Genomic DNA, 22,103 nt, shown 5'->3' on the forward strand with positions numbered 1-22,103 from the left:
CTCAATGAAGATCCCATGTGCCGCAAGACCTGATGACGCAGCCCAAAAAAATAAGGAAAATAAATAAATAAAAAAATAAAATAAATATTTAAAAAAAATCAAGAGATGGGTTATTATATGACTACTTTCCTCAGAAATGACAGAAAAGAATACTTTTTAAAAGAACCTTCATAACATATTTTAATTCTTGGAGTCTGGAAAATGTAAATCTCCAACCTGGACACAATTCATACGCTATTTATGTCTTCTATTCTGCTGGCTTGAGGACAGCCACTTTGAGAAGCAGTGTGGTGACATGAAGGAAACATTGGCTTGGTGTTTCAGCAGGCGTTCAGGCATCACAAAGCAACAGGCCTAAGGCAATCTCTTAACCTCCTTGAGGCTGTCTTCTGACCTCTCAAAAGGGGCTGACGTTACTTGTCCTACCCACTTGACTGAGTTGCTGTGGGGTCAGATTATTTCTCTCCACACATATTAACTAAGCATCTACCATACGTAATGCACAATGGTAAAGGCTGAAAGAGCTACAGAATAAGTCAGAAATAAACCACGACCTGAAAGAGCTTACAGTTCAGCAGGAGTCGCCGTGTAAGTGTCTAGCACATAGAAAGTGATTAGTAGCATAAGAGAGATAAAGTGCCACAGCAGTTCAAAGGAGAAACAGAATACCTCAATGTCAAAGATCTGGGACACACTTGACTACTCAGGTAGCATTTTGGATATTTGGAGATTGATAATGGTGAAGTACAGGATGTAGGAACAGATGACACAGAGATGGAGGGGTGCACATAGGAAGTTGTATAAGAACCAGGGAATAATTTGTCTGGAAGGTAGGGTGCAAGATGGGAAATAGGAGAAAGTAAGTTTAGCAAGCTTACATCCAGATCCTAGAAGTTTTGAATTCCAGAAAAACAAACATGATCTTTATTCTAGTGGTAGTTTAGACCTTGTAAAGATTTTTAGACAAGGGAGAAAAATGACTGGAGTGTATGTTAGCAAAATTACTCTGGCAGGAACATATATGATGGATGGGAGGTAATGGATACTAATGGAGAGGTGACAGGTTAGGGGTTATGAAATGATGTAGGGAAGTGACAAGAAAGGTCTGAACTAGAAGAGCGGTAACGAATAAGAGGTAGATGATATTCTGAAGAGAGAATGAACAGAATCTGATAAGTGATTAGGTATAAGAGTGGAGGAAGGATTCAAACAGGTTTAAGGCTTTCAGCCCTGGTGAGTGAGAAATGCAGTCATTCATACAAACAGGAAGTAAAGAAATAGAGAAGGAAGATGATTATGAATTAGCTCAATCCTTGAGATACACTATTCAGAAAACAGGACAGGGTGTTAGAGAAATCTTTGCTGCGCTCAATGAAATCACAATAATGGATAATGTCAGCAAGGGAGCAATCAGGGTAGTCAGGTTTAGATATTCTAAGGATAAAGAGAAAAGGAGGCACTAGAGAAATCAGGAGAGGTCAAAGAGATCAAGGGGGGTAACAGTTTTCAAGGGGAGGACTCAGGAACAAAATCAAACGCTTAGGAGGGCAGCGAGAACAAAGGCTCACAGCGGAAGTCCCTCCAAGGGCAACACTGAGGGGGGAAGACGTAATGTTCGTGAAAGCGCTTTGTAAACTACAGAGAACAAGACAAACTGGAGACACAATTATTGCTACCATTACTCGAGAATAATGGTTTCTTTTTTTTGTTTATTTCAAGTCCCTGCTGTTAACTTGTATGCCTCTAGAAGCTTTATGTGGTTTAGAGGAATATAAATGAATTATAAAAATAAACTATTACAAGAGCTGATTTTAGGAATACTTAAATATACAAATGTTTACTTTTAATTTACAATTTTTTTACGCTTAAAGATTTTATAAGAAAGCTTCAATTGCAGCATCAAAATTAATCAAAATGAAAAGGGAATTTTGCTGGAAGAGAAAGCCTTCAGCTTTAATAAGAACAGGTGTGAAATGTTTAAAGTGTGAAAATATTTACAACAATTTTCTGAATTAGAAATTTTCTGGTACATTGCAGAGCGTATAAGTGATGTGCATGTAAGGCATAAAGCATAATAGTGAACGGCTACCTGTAAAACAATTGTCGACTTCCGGAAGACAGCATTAGCATCATCACCACAACGCCCCTTAGTTCCTTTCTAATTCATCCTCTCCTCTCTCCACTCTCACCCCCATCCCCAGGTAACTACTGGTCTTTCTATCTCTTCCCTTTCTTTGTTTCCTGTACAGTTTTACCACATTTGTATGTAGTGACTTGTTTTTGAACTTTATATACGTGGTATCATACTATAACGTTCTTCAGCTTTTTTGCCCCTAACATGTTTCTGAGCATCACCTATGTCCATTCAGGTAGCTGTAGTGCATTCATTTTCACTGTTGTAAAAATGTACCACACTTATTAATCCATTCTCCACAGTATTAAAGTTTTCCACTTGAGTGAATATATTTTATTTTTAAAATATTACAAAATGCAAACAAATGAATACAACTGATCTAGCTTATGCTTGCTCAAACACAGACTTAATTGGTGATTTTGCATAACGAGTGTCTGGCTTTCTATTACATGAGTTATTTTAATTCTGTGTTCTAAGAGTTTGGAGTAAGATAAATATGTGATGGCTACTGAATGGTTTATTCTTTACCATCATCCAAACCCCCACCTGAAGGTTAATCTCAGTTTGATTACAGGTGAACAGCAATGAAGTATTCCTTGTGTGTATGTGTATAATGAGCATGATTCACCAAAAATCTGTAAAATATCCTAAAAATGGTTTTTAGCATTTTCCTATACTTATCCATGAAAACAGTTTTACTATAAAATAGCATATAATTTGGTTAACAGAAGTTTAATATTACAAGATACTTGATCTTTTGACATGTTATTATATAAAGGTATAAAAAACAGTATAAAAAAATTTTTGAGGGGCTTCCCTGGTGGCGCAGTGGTTGAGAGTCTGCCTGCCGATGCAGGGGACGCGGGTTCGTGCCCCGTTCCGGGAGGATCCCGCGTGCCGCGGAGCGGCTGGGCCCGTGGGCCGTGGCCGCTGGGCCTGTGCATCTGGAGCCTGTGCTCCACGATGGCAGAGGCCACAACGGTGAGAGGCCCGCGTACCGCAAAACAAAACAAAAAAAATTTTTTGAGTCACAAGCTCTTTCTAATTTAACACAAATATAGACACAAGAATAAAAGCTGTGCTCGAAAGTCAAAAGAGTGATGTTACGATATGAGGAGTATTTTAAAGATTTTTTTTATTTCCAGAAAACTAAGAACTTATTTTCTACTGTTTAAATGTTTATTTTTTTTAAAGATTTTCTTTTGATGTGTACCAATTTTAAAGTTTTTATTGAATTTGTTACAATATTGCTTCTGGTTTATGTTTTGGTTTTTTGGCCACGTGGCATGTGGGATCTTTAGCTCCCCGACCAGGGACTGAACCTGCACCCCCTGCACTGGAAGGCGAAGTCTTAACCACTGGACCGCCAGGGAAGTCCCATGTCCATCTTTTTTTAAAACTTCACAAATATTGAGAGGAGTGGAGGGAGACAATACAAACTCCATTCCAATTTTCCTTCATTAATGACACAAATAAGTAATCTACACTCCCTATACTTCCCGGAGGAGTAATGAGCAAAACGCACTTCTTTACCAAACTTATCGAACAAAACCGAAACAAGGCAATATGGTCTGAACACACCAAAAGGATTTTTAGGGGTTAGTTCTAAGCTACTATAAATATTGACTTAGAATAAAATATCTTAAAAAAAATCTTTTTAACTAGAATAATAAATGCCTTTAAAGAAACACTATAATCTAAAAAGCTCAAGGACATTAGGAAGAAAAGGAAATTGCAAAGGCATGAAAGCTTCTTATCTCATTAACTACACAGATTCATGATCTTAAGCAGAAAATATACTTGTGCTACTGAACTTTGTAGGGACAATAAAATGCTATCTGTATATATTTCACCAAAAATTAAATGTATTTAAAACTAGATTTCCTGTAATGTTTTGGAAATACACATACAGAAATTAATTTCTAGCAACGATGACATGAACTTTCTTACTGTCTTTTTAGTTTATGCACACTGATGTTTTTATAACAGATATGAAAGGATTCATTTAAAATGCACATTTTTCAAAAAACATCTTTCTATACTAGGTATGTTTATTACAACCAGTTACTTTAAGTGACTCCATACTACTTACATTCATTCATTCACTCCTTACTCATCATTCAATCATTCGTTCACCTACCGAGTGCCTTGTGAACACCAGTGCAGGGAGCACCATGTTAGATCCTAGGAACATACAGTCAAATAAGACATGACTTCCTATCCTGAAGAATCAACTACATTTTGTGGCCATCCGTTCAAGTGCAACTATATTTTGTGGCCAACCGATCCAGCAAGGATCGGTACAAGGCATGTACGTAGCCACATCCAGGGATACGAGGACAGAAATCCCAAGGTCAACAAGAGAGGAAGTGGATGGAAACTATATTTGGGGTCCGTTACCAGAGCCACAGTTCGACCTAGCACAGCCCATTTACCCTCTCAGACCTAAGTTTTCCCATCTGCAAAATAGAAGTACTGGGGGGTGCGGGGGTGGGAACGGATAAACTGGGAGATTGGGACTGACATATACACACTACTATACAGAAAATAAATAACTGATAAGAACCTGCTGTATAGCGCAGGGAACTCTACTCAATACTCTGTAATGGCCTATATGGGAAAAGAATCTAAAAAAAAAAAATGAGTAGATATATGTATAACTGAATGACTTTGCTGTACACCTGAAACTAACACAACACTGTCAATCAACTATACTCCAATAAAAAATTTTAAAAATAAAAGTAAAAAAAAATACACACACACACACACACACACACACACACACACATACACACAAGTATTGACATCTGACTTCTGCTTCGAAGAATTGAAGGTCTCTAATATTAGGGCCATCTCCACATGCAGGGAGATGATCTAAAGGGCAGGACAGAGTTCTTTCTGCCCCTAAATATCTCACTGACCACATGCTACAGTGCTTGGCATTCTGACCACTTGATTTATGTCTTGGATAAGGGCAGTATCTTTAAGATGTTGCTGCCAAAATATTTTTAAGACTGTAAAGCTGACACGTGAATGATTCTATCCTAATTTTTGAGGTAAGGAGACTCTGAGTAAATGGTACTTCAGTGAAGTAATCTGACGGAATGCTGAGGATGGAGAGGGTCTGGAACCCAGGGTGCTGCCAAGAGGGGGAGGCTCTGGTGGGCTGCTGCTGTTGGGGGGCGTGTCTAGAGCAGTTGGAGGATGACAGGCAGACACTGGATGCCTGGGAAATGCAAGAAGAGCAGCAATATTAAAACAACCCACTCCATCATTTTATCTTAGTTCCAAATGAGGCCAAAAATTTTTTTCGAATCCCATCTACGTGCCCTCATAAAATATTTTAAAAATTGTCCTGTCTATAATGGGACTGAAATTAGACCCTTGAAACACAACTCAACATGTATAAGTGTGTAGGTATTTTCTAAACAAACCTGTTTACTTAAAAAAATGAAATGACTAGCAAAGACAAGACAATTAGGCAAGGACAATTCATACAGTACAACCAATCAATAACAATAAATTGATAGCAGAGTGAAGCTGATGTGTTATAAATACCTATATAAACACTGACCTGCAGAAAAGCACTATTTCACTAACATTCTGCACAATAAAAAACTAAAATGCTATATAAGCAAGCCAACCTGAAATGACACCTGGTATTATAAATGGCCTAATCTATATGTTAATACTGTTGTATCACATAACTGCAGCAAGGCTAAGATAACAGTATGACTTCGGGGTTTCTATGGCTACATCCTGGGCTGGCGTGCCTGAAAGGGCTGGCTGCTGACACTACACAAGCATTCTGAGTGCTTCTTTTTGGTTATTTACGATATGATTTATGATAACAACAACATCTCCTATTTTCTCTCCTCCTCAGATACAATAAATTGCTATCGTTAATCACCCTTCTTAGTTCAACTATGATTACAATAGCATAATAGGGTCTGGCTATGGTAATATTGTGGATTTTTTAAAAGAAATAAATACAAGGAGATCTCTTCAGACAATGTCAATATCTCTAATATTTTAATCATCTTCCTTTAAGTCCTTCAGAATACACTCTATTACAACTAAGCTTCCATATCCAGGATGTAAGCCCTTTGTGTAAATCACATTCATGATCGAGCCCCACACATTCACAAATCACTACCACCACGATGTTCTTAAACTCACCACAGCAGGAAGACTGCACATAGGATACGGTTTCTTTTCCAAGACAAGACAATGACAGTTGTTTCTCTCTTGTATTGAGGAGACTAATCTTACTGCTGTTTTTTCCTCCCCAGAACTAGACAAACCAGGCAAATTAGTCATTCGTCTATCAGAAGGCTAAACAGTAGAGAAAGAATAAAAACTTTGCCATCATGCAGACATGTGTGACCCGCCTTTGCCAATTACTGGCTGTGTGGTTGCTTAATCTTTCTGAACTTTACTTTCCTTTTATGCCCATTCGGGTTAACAGCTAGTACTAACTCTCTGGCTTTTGAGTAACAGTAAGAGGAATCCTTTTCCTCCCTGCATCAATGCCCTTTCCACCAGATCTCGGCAAGAGGTGGAGCCTACTTGATTTGGGTGGCCGGGTAACTTGCTTTGGCTGATGGGTCAGAGTTGGCAAATGCAACACAAGCACAGGATGGAAAACCACGTGCAGACTGGGGCTTGCCCTCCTGCTGCTCATGGGAGACTTGCAACCACCCTAGGGCCCGGGTTAGCCTCCTGGGTGATGAAAACTGTGTGGCTCAGAGCCCCAGCCAAACCGTCAGACATATGAGTGACGCCATCGATTACTAGCTGATGGCAAATGTCCAACCGAGCCCAGCCAGACCCAGCAAAAGGGCTGCACCGCTGAGCCAACCCCAAATGCCAACTCCCAGGACTATGAGCCAGTAAACAGTTGCTGTTTTAAGCTACTAGTCTTTGGGGTGGCTTGCTACACAGCAACATGTTAACCATGTGTTCACATGTACATGTACAGTGGATTCATGTTATTTGGGGGTGATTATGTTCTATAAAGGGGTTGCAAACACTCAGTCAGTGAAAACCACTGCTCCCAAAGGAAATACAAGGTTAGGTTCCTATGAGGCTTTGGTCACAACATTTTCGTCAGCAGATCAATAAAGAATCTTGTTTTATGTGTGTTTCTGTTTAAAGACATCTCATTTAATATATACTGTTGATTCATTCACAGTGAACTCACGGCCAACGGTACTGCACGGAGCTGCTCTATTCTTTCTATTAAGGCACATCAAGCCCTCTCGCACCTGGGAGCACCAGCCAGCGTCACGCTTGGGGGACACTTTAGATAGCAGAATCACCAAAAAAAGCAAAAAGTGCAAAAAGCATGGCAACAAATAGACTGAAAATCCACCTGTCGACAGTCTGAGCTGAAATAAGAAGGCAGAGTGTCACTTTGTTTAGACTCAGCTAGAAATGTGCACAACTCAAATTTCCTGCCCCCCTGCGCCTGTCCGTGAATGACTGTGGAAGCAGCGTGTGCACTGACCTGGGAGTTACAAGTACATTCTAGCCAGCAGGCGAAATCACAAATACACAATCAGTGCATAATGAGGGTCGGCTACATATAATTAAATGGACACAAACCCATCAACATCAAATATTTTTATGAACAACTGATTTAAAAGAAAAGATTTTTCTTGAAAAGTAATTCCAGTCCTCAGAAGGTATTTAATAAGAAGATGAAAAGTGCCTTATGAACTATAACATTGTGATTATACCTGGCAAGACATTTTCCCAAATCCAAACTGGGACGTATTTTAGTTTAAATTTAAAGAAGCAGCTATGTGCAGAACATTCTGCTCAAGCTACATGATCATTCTTTGACTTACTGGAACATACCCAGTTCCTTCCCTTCTCAGGGTCTTTATACCCACATATTCCGCTCCTCTCCACTAGCAACACTCTTCCCTTAGTTACTTCCATGCTTGTCTCTCACCCTTTGAGTCTTAAGCTTAAGCACTTCTCAAAGAAGTATCCCCTGGTCGTGCCTTATCTCCAAAATGAGTTACAGTTTGTAACTGCTTGATTGTTAGTGCATTTTTAAAATCTATTTCCCCAACTAAGCTTCACCATGTTTTCCCTTGGCTGCAAAGCAAGCATCCATGGCTAATAATCAATATTCCCTTCAGCAGCATTACTATTAGAAAAGTAAGAAAAACTATTTTACCATATTTTTTCTGATACTAAGTTGTCAAAATATGAAGAAGTGTGTATCTCGGAATTGCTATTTTTAGAATAATCAGTAGCATCTTCTTGTCTCTATTGGATGAGACCCAGTAGTGATGGAGCAGTCACTGCCTGCCCATGGGTGAACCTGACCATCATTCCTGGTAGCATGACTGGACACCAGTGTTTCAGTTAAAAATTTGAAGAAGAAATATTCTTCTTCAGTTCTATGCAGTTAAAAAGAAACATCTGTATGATACGACTAATTGGCAGCATGCCTTTTTTCCCCTAGTGGTACATAAAAGAATGGTGCTTCTTATGATTGATCATGTGTCTTTTTTTTTTTTTTTGCGGTACGCGGGCCTCTCACTGTTGTGACCTCTCCCGTTGCGGAGCACAGGCTCCAGACGCACAGGCTCAGCGGCCATGGCTCACGGGCCCAGCCGCTCCGTGGCATGTGGGATCCTCCCGGACCAGGGCACGAACCCGTGTCCCCTGTTTCGGCAGGCGGACTCCCAGCCACTGCGCCACCAGGGAAGCCCTGGTGTGTCTTAAGGTCAGTGAAATATGATAGCCGTTCCAAATTATTATTAAATGTTTACTATGCTCCTTACTAAATAATACAGAGAAATTGTTTTAGTTATTAAAGTAACATTAAACTGGACACACCTGAAATTCAAGGGTCCACGAAGACCCACGAGAACTTGCAACTGCGACTCAAAGGGAATGGCTCAGGTAAGTGGTAGCTTGGCCGTCGCCCAGGGCTCTCCATTTTCCTCCTCTTCTTGTGCCCACTTACATAAGACCTCCCCGCTCCGTCAACTAGGTCGTGCATCAGTCCTTTCTATGAGACTAACTTGGCCCGTGACCTCTGCGCTGGGGGCAGTGTTTAGGAGCAAGCTCTATTCCAAGCCCCAGGTTATTACGAAGGCAGCGTTTCATTACAGCATGAACAGCAATGGACTGGAAGACGACCCTGGTTCCACGTTCCTCTGTGACGATGAGCACAAGATTCTTTCTCTGCACACACACAAAATAATGCCAGCCCTACCTACTTCCCAGGGTTATCGTGCAGAGTCAGCACGAGCTCAACGTGAAATCATTTTGAAAACTGTTCAGACAGAAGTTGGTGTCAGAGGCGGTGGCAGCAGCCGAGACCCTCCACCGCCACGGTCCTCCACCCAACCAGCAGCCCTGCCCACCCCAGCTGCCGAGCCAGTCCCCCAGAGGAGCTGCTCCAGCAGTGAGCTTCCCCCAACTACGCATGTATAATCCTAGAGATCTTAGCAAAATCATTTCAAACGAAAGCTTGGTATAATTACACAATGGCTGTTATCAAAGCAAGATTAGAAAGGAGACTAAATTTCGGATGACTCTAGTTTGAAATGGTAAGAGAAACATTAGTTCAGTACCAAATGGTAAATTTAATAGGGGGAAAGAAATTCAGTATTTAAGTTCGGATTTTTACGTGTCTATCCTTGCCTCACTCTATTAACTCCAAAGATCCTCGTACTTAGAAGACAGCCTGTAAAATCTGCTGCTGGCCTCTCAAACTTTGGTGACTCAAAATAAACAAAAAAACACCCTAAGAATCCATCCTCATACAAGCCACAAAACAAGCAATTCACAACGGCATAAAAATGACTAGAAAATGCTATGAAATTACAATCAACTCTTTCCTGGCGTGGACAGGGAGTAGGGGAGGAGCACAGAGGTTAACCAGTCTGTGAGTAACAGAAAGTTACCACACACATGAGATACGGATTAAAAAATTCTTAAAAATCAAAAGCAAAAGGTACTGATTTTTAACACTGAAATGACTTGGAACGTCATTTAAATTTTCTTTGGTAAAAGGCGTGTCAGGAAGTCCCAACGCCTCACGGATGAATGTCATTACAATATTGCACTTGTGTGACTTTACAAAGAAATAGTTTTGACTAAGAAAAGGCTAAATATGACAGCTGTCCGTTCTATCAAGGCCACGGGTCGGATGAGACTGGAACTGACTCTCTCCAACTCCAAATGCTAAACCAGAGCCTTCCTGCTCGAGGGCCTCCGATGGTGTCCTGTCCCATCACAATTAGAGTAAAATCCCAGCCTCGCTGTGGCCCATCAGGTCTCACACCATCTCCCCCTGCCCTCACTCACCACTCCTCTTCTCAAACCACACTGGTATTTCAGTGTTCCTCAAACTTGACAAGCTGATTACCTGGAACGTTCCTCCTCCAGGTCTTCTCTCTGTTTCTCTTCTCCGTTTACGCACATGTCCAGTGTCGCCTTGGCAGGGGGTCTGCTCTGGCCCCAGCCCCCGCGGCCTGCCTGTCCCCACACTCCACGCCCTGCTTTATCTCCACTGCACTCAGTCCTACCTAACATCGTCTTATTTATTTGCTCAGCTATTTTTTTGTCTCACTCACTAAAATGTAAGCTTTCTGAGGGCAGGAACTGTATCTTCTGGACTATATTCCCAGTGTCTAAAACAGCAGCTAACCCAGAGAAGGCCCTTAATGTTTGCTGAGCAACAGCTCTTAATGAGCATGCTATCCTGCCTGCGGTGGTGGCTGAGGCCATGGGTTTAAGAAAGGCCGATGGGGAAACACACAGAGTGAGAAGAGCAGAGAACTGACATTTTGAGACACAGCAAAATGTAAAGTAGTGGCAGAAGGAGAATGGGATGGAATTAGCCAATAAGCCGGAAGAGGAGAATGTATAAGCAAGTATAAGAATTTTTAACACGTAGGGAGTATTCAATTGTGCCAAAGATCAGAAAAGTATCAAATAAGCCAAAAGAAAAGTATTATTATGATCCATGATAAGAGCTATGAAATAATTAAATAGGATAAAGTAATAGAAAATAACAACCAGGGGGGTAGTGTAAGGTACAATGCTGCCTCCTTAGACGGAGTGGAGACACTATCCAAACACTGATTAATTAAACAGAGATGTGAATAATTAGAACAGCTAGTCGGAAGCAGGCCAGGGGGCATGCAATCTGGGTGCAGGGATCAGCACGGGGAGCGGCCGTGTTTTTGTCCTGGGGTCTCTGCAGGAAGCCTGTGTGCTGACAGTGAGTCAGGGAGGGGAAGACGGAATGGGATGGGCTGGAGAGGCAGACAGGGCTTTACTGAAAGGTTGATGGGACGTCAGTGATAGTTTTAAAATAGTTTGATCTGTCTTGAAAAAGATTACTCCAGCAGCTGTGTAAAGAATACTAGTCAGGTTACTGGTGAGCTGAGTAAACAGCTTTAGTAGTGGTGGAGGCAAAAGCTGGAGGGCGGTAGGGTAAGGAAAGTATCACGAAGTAAAGACCGCCTCATTCATTCATCCATCCATGCATCCATCCATCCATTCACCCACCAAATATTTATTACGATCTATATGCAACAGGCCATACAGAATAAGTAAACAAAAAACAAGGTTTCCCTTCTCATGGACTTTACATGCTGGTAGGGCCGACAGGCAACAGATATATACAAAAGATAATTAATAGTGATTAAGTGCTAGGAAGATAATAAAACAAGATCGCCTGTCTGTGGAGGGAAAGGGCTATTAATTTAGATAGAACATTCACTAAGGAAGTGATGTTTCAGCTGAGACCAGGTTCGTGAGAAAGCTAGAGGCATGGGGTGATCTCCTGAACAAGCATCTGAGGGAAGAGACGGCAAGGGTGAGGCCATGCTGTGGGAACAGGAGGAAAGGCAGGCTGGCTGGAGGCGAAGCGCGTGGAGGAGTGTGTCTGAGCTCAACGGGAAGCGTGATCAGAAGAGTGGAAAAGACAGAGGAAGGTAGGAAAGATTGCTACAGAGAGGTATCAAAATGCTCACTATGCAGATGGATGAACAAGACCAGCTATTAGGTAAGGCGAACAAAAGAACCAGAAAATAACAGTTCTTTAGTCTACTTATGGGGAAAGAAATTAAAGGACTGGCTGCATTTAACACAACCACACCAATAGGAAATCAATTATTATATGAAATTACACACATATAAAAAGTCACTGAGCATGCATATCGGCACTGCTCTCCCACTTTTACACAGTGAAGCAGACACGTGCCAGAGGGCAACGCACTTACGGTAGATCAAGATAGGACATCTGTCTTTGGGATAATACTTTGTTCTATTTTGCGCAGTTTGCTACCATAAAAATAAAGTAAAAAACTACAACTACATTTAAGTTGATTGATTTTTACATTGCACAGACTTCTAGGTACAGAGTATACATACTTTTAACCAAACCTTTATTCTAATGTAGGATTGTCCCCATGCTCAAAATGACCTTGACAAAATTCTGGAAAAAATATCTCAAGACCTGGGGCTCTAAAGCTCTTTTAGAATTAGCTCTGAATAATTGTCCCACAATATGAGTTTCTTGATTAATTGCTTAAGATAAGGTCTCCTTTTCGTTGCTGGCCTCCAGTGGCTCCACTAGTTCCCACAATCACTTTTGTCTCATTCTTCTAAACCTTGGAAGGCTAACAGAAAAATCAGAGATACACCAATTCCATTACTTGAGGATTAGCTAAGAGATAACCCTTTGTATTCCATTACTGACCATTATTTGAGTAATTATTCAATAACTACCGTATATTTGAAAGATGCACTAATTGTTTTCTGAGGCTCACTCCTGCTTTGCACCCGACAAGTTGTGAATGCCATGTTCTTTAACACTGTAAATCTACATTTGGGTCACATGAGAAACATGGCCAGTAACTTTCACTGCATTTCATTTTTCTTGGATTTCTTTTCCTACCTGAAAAGTAAAAGCTGAAACAAGAAGAATTAGTCAGTTGAAGGTCTTACTGACTAACTAGAAAATTAGGACTCTATTTTTGACCAGACTTACGTCTTGCAAGAGTCAGATTTCTGCATAATTTAGACAGAAAATGGGCAGGGGATTCCTGCCAATTTCAGCAAAATTAGTATTCAGCCACCTGAATTTTTGGCAGTATTCCAGTATGTTTATCCAAAGCAATAAGTAGACAGAAAATTAAAAAAAATTAACAATTGTGCCTAAATAAGTTAGTTTCTCTCTTTACCTCTCTGTCTTCTCTCTCTCTCTCTCTCTCTCTCTCTCACACACACACACACACACACACCAACATTAAAAAAAAAAAGGAATGAATAATTTTAAAAGCACATTTCATGAATGGATTCATAGTTTTGTGTTCTCCCCTTAATATCAGTTGCAGACAAAACAAGAAAACCCATCCCATTTTCAAAGTACAAAGAACCCTAGGACAGTCAGCTGCTCAAACACAGTCTACAAAGGGGGGAATGTGTTTTCTTTCTTAATTGCTTATCCTCCAAATAAGGCAAACCAGTTACCTCAATTCTTGACTTCCCTTGTTAATAAATGGAAATGACAGAGACAGTGATTCCAAATTCACTAGAAATTGCTTTAGAATGTATCCTAAAGAAAGCTGAAAACCCACAGAGCTAATTTTTGCTTACCTTTAGCTCCTTCTAGAACTCTAGCTGGCACCAGGAAAAAAAAAAAACGAAGAGGCACAAATCGTGCGTTTAATATTTACTGAGCACCTACCATCTGCAAGATTTGACCTCAGAGAAAACTGGGAAGTATTTAATCTTCGTGGCCATATTAAGCTTGAGTCTGGCAGTGTCTGACTTTGGTGGCTTGCAGACACCCCCAGCAGCGAGCAGGGTGTTGGCAGGGACACTGAAGATTAGAGTAAGGTTTGGAAGCTATGTGGAGAAGGTCGACAAAAGGGGGGCTTCTATTCAACAGTGTTTGTTGTGCACCTACTATGTGCTGGGCACCAGGAGCTAAAGACCCAAATAAGTAAAAGACCCTCAAAATGCTCACCTATGGGAAAGTTACAAATTGAGAAACACATGTATCACTTAAAATGAGGTAGTTTGGGGCTTCCCTGGTGGCGCAATGGTTAAGAATCCACCTGCCAATGCAGGGGACACGGGTTCAAGCCCTGGTCCGGGAAGATCCCACATGCTGCAGAGCAACTAGGCCCATGCGCCACACTACTGAGCCTGTGCTCTAGAGCCCGCGAGCCACAACTACTGAGCCCATGTGCCACAACTACTGAAGCCCGCGCGCCTAGAGCCCGGGCTCCACAACAAGAGAAGCCACTGCAGTGAGAAGCCTGCACACAGTAATGAAGAGTAGCCCCTGTTCGCCACAACTGGAGAAAGCCCACGCACAGCAACAAAGACCCAACGCAGCTAAAAATAAATAAAATAAATAAATTTATTTAAAAAAATGAGGTAGTTTGCAATAATAAAAAATAAGCAGATGGAATTCCCTGGCAGTCCAGTGGTTAAGACTCTGCACTTTCACTGCTGGGGCCCTGGGTTCGATCCCTGGTCAGGGAACTAATATCCCACAAGCCGGGCACGGCACTGCCCCCCCCCCCAAAAAAAAAGGGCAGAGTGCTAAGGCTCTCAGAAACAAATAGTAAGAGCAGCACCATCCAATAGAAATAAAATGTGAGCCACATAATGGGATTACAGTACCTGAGACATGACAGGCATCAGGTTCAACAAATCTTTGTTGAATTAAAATGAATCACACTTTTCCAGGATGTGCAAAGTATAATTATATTTATTCCAGATGAATATGAAAATTACTTGTCTTTGCTGAGATTTCACTATATGGCAGTTGCGGGGGGGCGTGCACTGTAGTAGGAGACATCAACTTGGAATGCTATACCTGCTACTAAAAATTCATTCTTGGATAAATAAAATGTGGTATGTCCATACAATGGAATATTATTCAGCAACAAAAAGGAATGAAGTTCTGACATATCCTACAATATGGATGAACCTTGAACATTATGCTAAGCAAAAGAAGGCAGTCACAAAAGATCACATATTATATGATTCCATTTATATGAAATGGCCAGAACAGGCAAATCTAGAGAGACAGAAAGTAGATTAACAGTTGCCTAGGACTGGCAGGAGCTGGGGCGAAATGGGGAGTGGCTGTTAATGGGAATGGGGTTTATCCGGGGGGAAGGTGAAAATGTTCTAAAATTGATTGTGGTGATGGCTGCACAACTCTGTGAATTGTGTACACTTGAAATGAGTGAATTGCCTAATGTGTGAATTACCTCTCAATCAAATTTACATTACAACAACCATTTACTCAACAACCATGTGAATGACTACCGTATGCCTGGCACTCCTCTTGGCACTGCCTTCACTGGGATAGAAAGCAAAAAACTCAAATATACATGATATTTTTTTTAAAAGGCAGGATAAAGGGACAGAGTGATGAGGCGTGCTGCTGTAAATGGGGAAGAGGTGACAAGGGTGTTTTCATCCACATACAGCAGAGACCATGTGTATGTGTCGGACACCTGTATTCAGGTGTTTTAATAATTAGATAGTAATGCAGAATGGGAATCCAGACACCCTGTGCTAACAGAATTCTCCTAGAGTTTATCCTTTATTGTAAGACCTAACGTGGTACACTAAAGAGAATTATTTTTAAAATATGTCTTCCTGTCATTTTATCACTAAATACTTTTTATTATAACTATTTTTTAAATCATTACCATATGGATTTTATATTCTGAATACTGCTGTGGCTAAACAGTAGAGTAGGGAATTCAGCTGAGACAGAGAGAGAGAGAAAGAGAGAGAGAAAAAAAGAGAGAGAGAAAGAGCAGGAGAGAGGGAGAGAAAGAAATAGGAGAAACCAAAGTAGTCCATCAATTTTCAGCCAACTTTATTGCCTTCTCCTCCTTCCAGCTGCCTGTGTCACATGGCAGGCCCACAGGCGGGGAAGCGTCTTTTCTATATTTCTAGGCAGGCAATAAATGTTAAGTCGTAAGGGAGGCCTTACTTGCTGAGTAAGCAATACCTTCAAGATGGTTCATTTAGACACTCTAGAAGGGACATTAAGTGGCAGCTTCTGTGTGTGGCAATACAGTTTTCGCATTTAAGGCTTTTCATCCTGGGACTCTTTTCAGTCTTTCTTTCTCTCCTTTTTTTTGAGGGAGGACATCTGAATTCTCTCCACCTTTTCTTTACCTTCATTATCATACCTTCCGTCTAGTCAACATTTTATTTGGATGTTTCTTATATACATTACTTCCAGTTTTTCTCCCCTTTAGGAAGTCTCTAGGCTCTGGAAGTGACCTTGGACCACAACTGGACCCGAGGGAGGAGGCCTGCTTCGGGCACGGGCTGTGGAGGCTGCCACAGGTGAGCCCGTGCAGACAATGTCGAGAAGACCTGAGCACTGGCCCCCTGCCTCTTCCACCTCCCTCCTGGCATCTCTGGCTCTCTCCATCTCCCTGAAGGCATCAGAGAGCCACCAGGAAGCCTGCATTGTAGGAGCGCGATCCAGAAGAAGAACCAAGAGGTGAGCCTGACATTTGAGCCAGCAAAAGCCATGGCCCAGAGCCTGAGTGCAGGCTCAGCAGGCTTGTGGGGCAAAAAGGAAGGATGAGACCTGACTTACATGGGATCTCAGCAGAATCCCAAGATCTGCCAGGTTGAGAACAGACTTTCGGGGAGCAAACAGGGGCACAGAGAGAAGATGGGAGGCGACTACAGTGGCCCAGGGGAGAGGTGTCTGGGGCGTGGACCAGGCAGGGGAGACCAGGAGAGGTGGTCAAATTCCTGTTAAGAGCAGAAGATTCCAACCAGCAACCCAAGGCTCAGAAGTGTCTTCTGAGGGGGACAGTAGACAGGAGGTGGTACGTAATGTTTTTCAACATTTTTAGTTAACTGCCAGGATTTAAGAATCCAGAAATGTCAAAAAATAAAAATCTAAAAATCTAAAATTTCTGCCTTTACTAAAAAAATAAAAAACATCAGAAGATCTAAAATTCCACAGCCACCTTCCCATGAGGCCATAACCCACTGGGGCAGAGTGAGGCTGCCCACAAGAGGCGGGGGGGGGGGGGGAGGGGCGCTTCACTGTCACCATGTCCCCAAGCTCCTCTCGGGATCTGTGTCTGCAACCCTCACTGGAAAGTCTAAAACAGACCTACCCCAGGATCTTCTCAGTCGGTGATGACCTAGGATTTGGTTAGATTCCCTAAAGCTTTCTCTGGAGCTTGGTTTAACTAAAGAAAGGCAAAGCTTATGGTTTTATAGGCGCATCAACAAGAACGTCTTACGGTACTGTTACCTACATGAAGCAGTGTCATACAAATACACAAATACATTTAAAAATGTTTCTGGCTGGGAAAAAAAGTATTATAATTTTCAGCTGAAAAAAATCCCTGACCTACCAGAGGTGAGCTTATAAATATGCCAATGAAGTCTAATTAAAGCAAATGTATTAAAAATGTATTTGATAATAAAATATTTACCTTAAGTATCTCTTCAGATAAGTATATATTTGTCTGTCTTCTCCTTTTCTACCTACCCACCTCCTACTTAAAAATCTATCTTGCCTATTAGGATCTCTCTTAAGCTGTGTCCTTTATATTTACACAGAAATTTAATTTCTTACTTGGGTTTATCACTCTGACTTATTTTTCCCTTTTCTTGTCACTTCTGGTTTTTGTTTTTGTTTTTGCATCTTACTACTTCAGAACCACTATAAAATTGGAGTAAAGCCCAACTCTTAAATGAACATAAATAGTATTCTACACTCGTCTTATTTATTGGTAATGTTGTTTAAATAATATAGGGTTATTATTTTTAAAAAGTAGAGAACACAGAGAAGCAATGTGGAACATCAAAACAGAACAGAGCAAAACAAAATGCCACACATAGCCCAGCTCCCGGAGGAGCCGCTTCCTTCTCCTCATCTGAATCTGCACAATCATCCTTAACTGGAATTGACGACAATAACAGAGATTGTGGAAGACTGCTATCAAAAACAGAGAAGAAATTTACATCTCTCAATTGATGAAAATGAAGGGATTCTTGGAGTTCTAGTTATAGGAAGACCTGTCTCTGTATAAAACATTTTCTAACGTTCAGAAATTAAATCATTCTGAGTGGAATAAAATGCAGAAGGAGAACAATCTAAAAGGCAAAAAACCTCCCTTAAAACACAACTATGCACTGCAGAACAAATATTGTTATTACATTAAATTCAAGTTTATGAGAATTTTGCTTATGGTTACTAAAGATTATTTATGATAACTAACCATTTCAAACAGTGCAAACAAATGGGAAACACTAAAAAAAAATTCTGCTTTGAAGATGAGAATTTTATCATAAGCACATGCCCTCAACTACATTGTGTAACCTAGTTTATAATACGCCTATTTCTCTAGAGGTCAGGCATCAAAAAAATTCTTGATATTCTAGATTTTCCAGACAGTTCTCTGAACCTGAAAACAAAAGCTACTAAATAATAACTCTCTGCCAAAAAGATCATTCGCATTTCTTGATAAGAGAAAGGGAGCCAGTCTTAGGCTAAATAGCCTAGATAACTATAGGTAGGCAGGACTTATAAAAGCCATTAGAATATTAGTTTTTATCTGTTCTAAATCACCAGCACAATAGCTCACGGTTATTAACACAAAGGCAGTCCCACAAGCTTCACCTGCCCACATAGGAATTACAGCAATTATTATTCATAATGACATCCTTGTAGATGTCAGTAGATGAAGTATGTTTGGAGTACTCCAGTTAAGAAATTAATAAAATTGATGATACAATTTGAAAATGTCCATAATGCATTAAAATGGCATTTTTGACTCAAAAGGTAAAATTTCATAGAAAATCCATTTATGGAACTCCCCCAGTTACCTAAAGATGTAGGGCAAGGGTAATTCTGTTGTCGTGTAACTATTTTAATTAGCTCATTCGACAACCACTTGAGCGCTTCCTGCATACCGGGCACTGTTGTTCTAGGTGTTGGGGACATAACGGTGAAGAAGCCGAGGACACATGTGGCTGCTCTCCTGGCCTGCAACTCACAGAGTCACACACGTGAGCAAACACAGACCTTCCTGTTCAACCTTATAAGAGCAAACGTATAAGGAACACAATTTGTCCAAAGATCAATAAAGAACTACAATTCTAGGCAATTAATTATACATTTATGAAGTTTAAAATGAATCAAAAATAAGAGGTGGGGCTTCCCTGGTGGCGCAGTGGTTGAGAGTCCGCCTGCTGATGCAGGGGACGCGGGTTCGTGCCCCGGTCTGGGAGGATCCCGTATGCCACGGAGCGGCTGGGCCCGTGAGCCATGGCCGCTGGGCCTGCACGTCTGGAGCCTGTGCTCCGCGGTGGGGGAGGCCACAGCGGTGAGAGGCCCACATAACACACACACACACACACACACACACAAAAAAGAGGTGGTCTCCTTGGGGTAAAACTGGATGCCCTACATATTCAAACAAACGAATTTTGAAAAAATTACTTATATAGTTTGAGTGAACAGTAGTAAGAAAAAGTATCAGGAAAGTAAACTGACATGATTACTCAAAAAGCAGACTATTTCGCAACCTATGATTTCTGAGTAACATATCTTTGAAGTGAGATTTGGACATATTTGTGTCCTTTGATAGAAGGAAACTAATGTGACAACTAAAGAACTAGGACTTTTCCTCAAAGTTTTAAAAGTGATTTCCCTCCTCTGGCCCCCTTGCCCCACCAAAAGCATAGATAGTTGTACTGGGGTAGTGAGGTTATGGGTGTTTTCCTTTTCTACTTTCCAATTTTTCTTTAATGTTGTGCATATTTAAAAAGAAAAAAAAAACCTGAATAGATTTTTAAACATCTGATCACTTATAAGGTCACCACCATGAGAGTGAACTCTTAACTTCCACCAAAAGGAACAAGTTTGGTGTTGAGAAAGGTTAAAGAGAAAAGAGAAGATGTAGTCCCATGAAGCCGTGTGAATGACCTACATGCCTGACTTCTGTGTTTGTTATGGTTTGATAGGCAGGAAATTTCAAACTCCTCAATGATAAACGAAGCACAGACACTAATTCACACTGGCTTCCTGACAGGACAAAACGCTCAGACTGCTCAGATGTACTTTAAAATCAGAACACACTAGCAGAGAACTGTCACTTTCTTCAATGTTTTTATACCAATATATTTTCTCATCAAGTCAGCGCAAAATGAAACAAACTTTGTGTACAAAAAAAATCAGCTTTGGCTCTCCATTTCTCCTTGCCTCTCAAACATCCTGGCACCAGGTACAAAACAGTAAGTAATAAACACTGTCTAAGGATGAGATACTCATACTTACTCATGTTGACAGGGAAACGGCTGAACGTTCTCTTTTTAATGGTATGAGGCTGCTCAAAAAGAATTTTTAAAATAAAATTATAGCCTAAATATTGTGAACTGCATAGTTCAACTGTCCTAGTTTTATTTTATTTTATTTTTTTTTTGCGGTATGCGGGCTTCCCACTGTTGTGGCCTCTCCCGCTGCGGAGCACAGGCTCCGGATGCGCAGGCTCAGCGGCCATGGCTCCCGGGCCCAGTCGCTCCGCGGCATGTGGCATCTTCCCGGACCGGGGCACGAACCCGTGTCCCCTGCATCGGCAGGCGGACTCTCAACAACTGCGCCACCAGGGAAGCCCAACTGTCCTAGTTTTAATGTTTCTATCAAATTTCATAAAATTCAAGTATGAAATATACTTTATACCTTGGAATGGTCCTTTATTTTCAAAATGAAAATAAAGTTTTGCTATTACTTCACTTCAAATGTTAGCTCTATAAATTTCTTATTCAAGATATCTAACCTTGGTTTTTGTATAAAGAGTCAATCATGTGTGCAAAAATTTAATTCTTTTTCCATTTATTCAAATTCAATGGACTGTCAACTACAGCAGTATTTGTACAGTGAATCCAAAAAATTGGGGAACAGAGTCCATGTTTTGTTTATATCTAAAGCAGGAAGGTATTCCTTAAAAAATATGTATCGCACTTCCCCGGTGGCGCAGTGGTTAAGAATCCGCCTGCCAGCGCGAGCGACATGGGTTCGAGCCCTGGTCCAGGAAGATCCCACATGCTGCAGAGCAACTAAGTTCGTGCGCCACAACTACTGAGCCTGTGCTCTAGAGCCCGTGAGCCACAACTGCTTAAGCCCACACACCTAGAACCCATGCTCCGCAACAAGAGAAACCACTGCAATAAGAAGCCTGCGCACTGCAACGAAGAGTAGCCCCCGCTTGCCGCAACTAGAGAAAGCCCCCACACAGCAACGACGCAGCCAAAAATAAATTAATTAATAAATTAAAAATCAGTTAATCAAACAATCAAGTAGCCCTTTCACTAAAAAGAAAAAAAAAGTGTCATCATGCATCAACTACGGTATTTAATTCAGGATGAACATCAAGACAACTGGGGACTAATGTGACTACTAGAGGTGGATGCAAAAAAAGACAAGACTTGTTTTTACTATACAGCAAACACAGTAACTATTAACTTCAAAAATAAAGTCAGAAGAAAATAATTAAGCTCCTTTTGACTGCTTCCAACATAAAGATGTGGTAAACACTGGAAAAATTAAAATTAGCATTAGTTTTCATGCAAGTAACATTACAGATTACATATTATAAACAAAGCCCTCCTCCAAAGTACACAGGGGTCCATTTTCATGACATATACACACAAAACCCATGACAAAAAGGTTAATAAACAGACACATAAACCATATATTATTACTTAAGATGTGACAAAAAGCATTTTTCAATTACATCTGATACTCTGCTCCTGTGACTCTATTTTTGTTCACACACCATGAATCATGGATATAAAATGTCAGCCTTCAACTTGAACTCTTTTGCTACTGGAGATTTCTGTCATAATCATAATAGGATTTAAACATAGCTGCTCATTTTAATGATTTGGGTTTACTCACATAGAAAGA

General features: G+C 40.8%; 1 protein-coding gene across 2 annotated transcripts in view; it reads right to left on the minus strand.

Annotated features, from left to right (window-relative positions):
• TAF3 (TATA-box binding protein associated factor 3) overlaps nucleotides 1-22,103 on the minus strand; it is a 152,744-nt gene that overhangs the window by 40,055 nt on the left and 90,586 nt on the right. The gene's annotated exons all lie outside the window — the stretch shown is intronic.

The sequence above is a fragment of the Globicephala melas genome, chromosome 2, assembly GCF_963455315.2.
Source record: "Globicephala melas chromosome 2, mGloMel1.2, whole genome shotgun sequence".
Lineage (NCBI taxonomy): Eukaryota > Metazoa > Chordata > Mammalia > Artiodactyla > Delphinidae > Globicephala > Globicephala melas.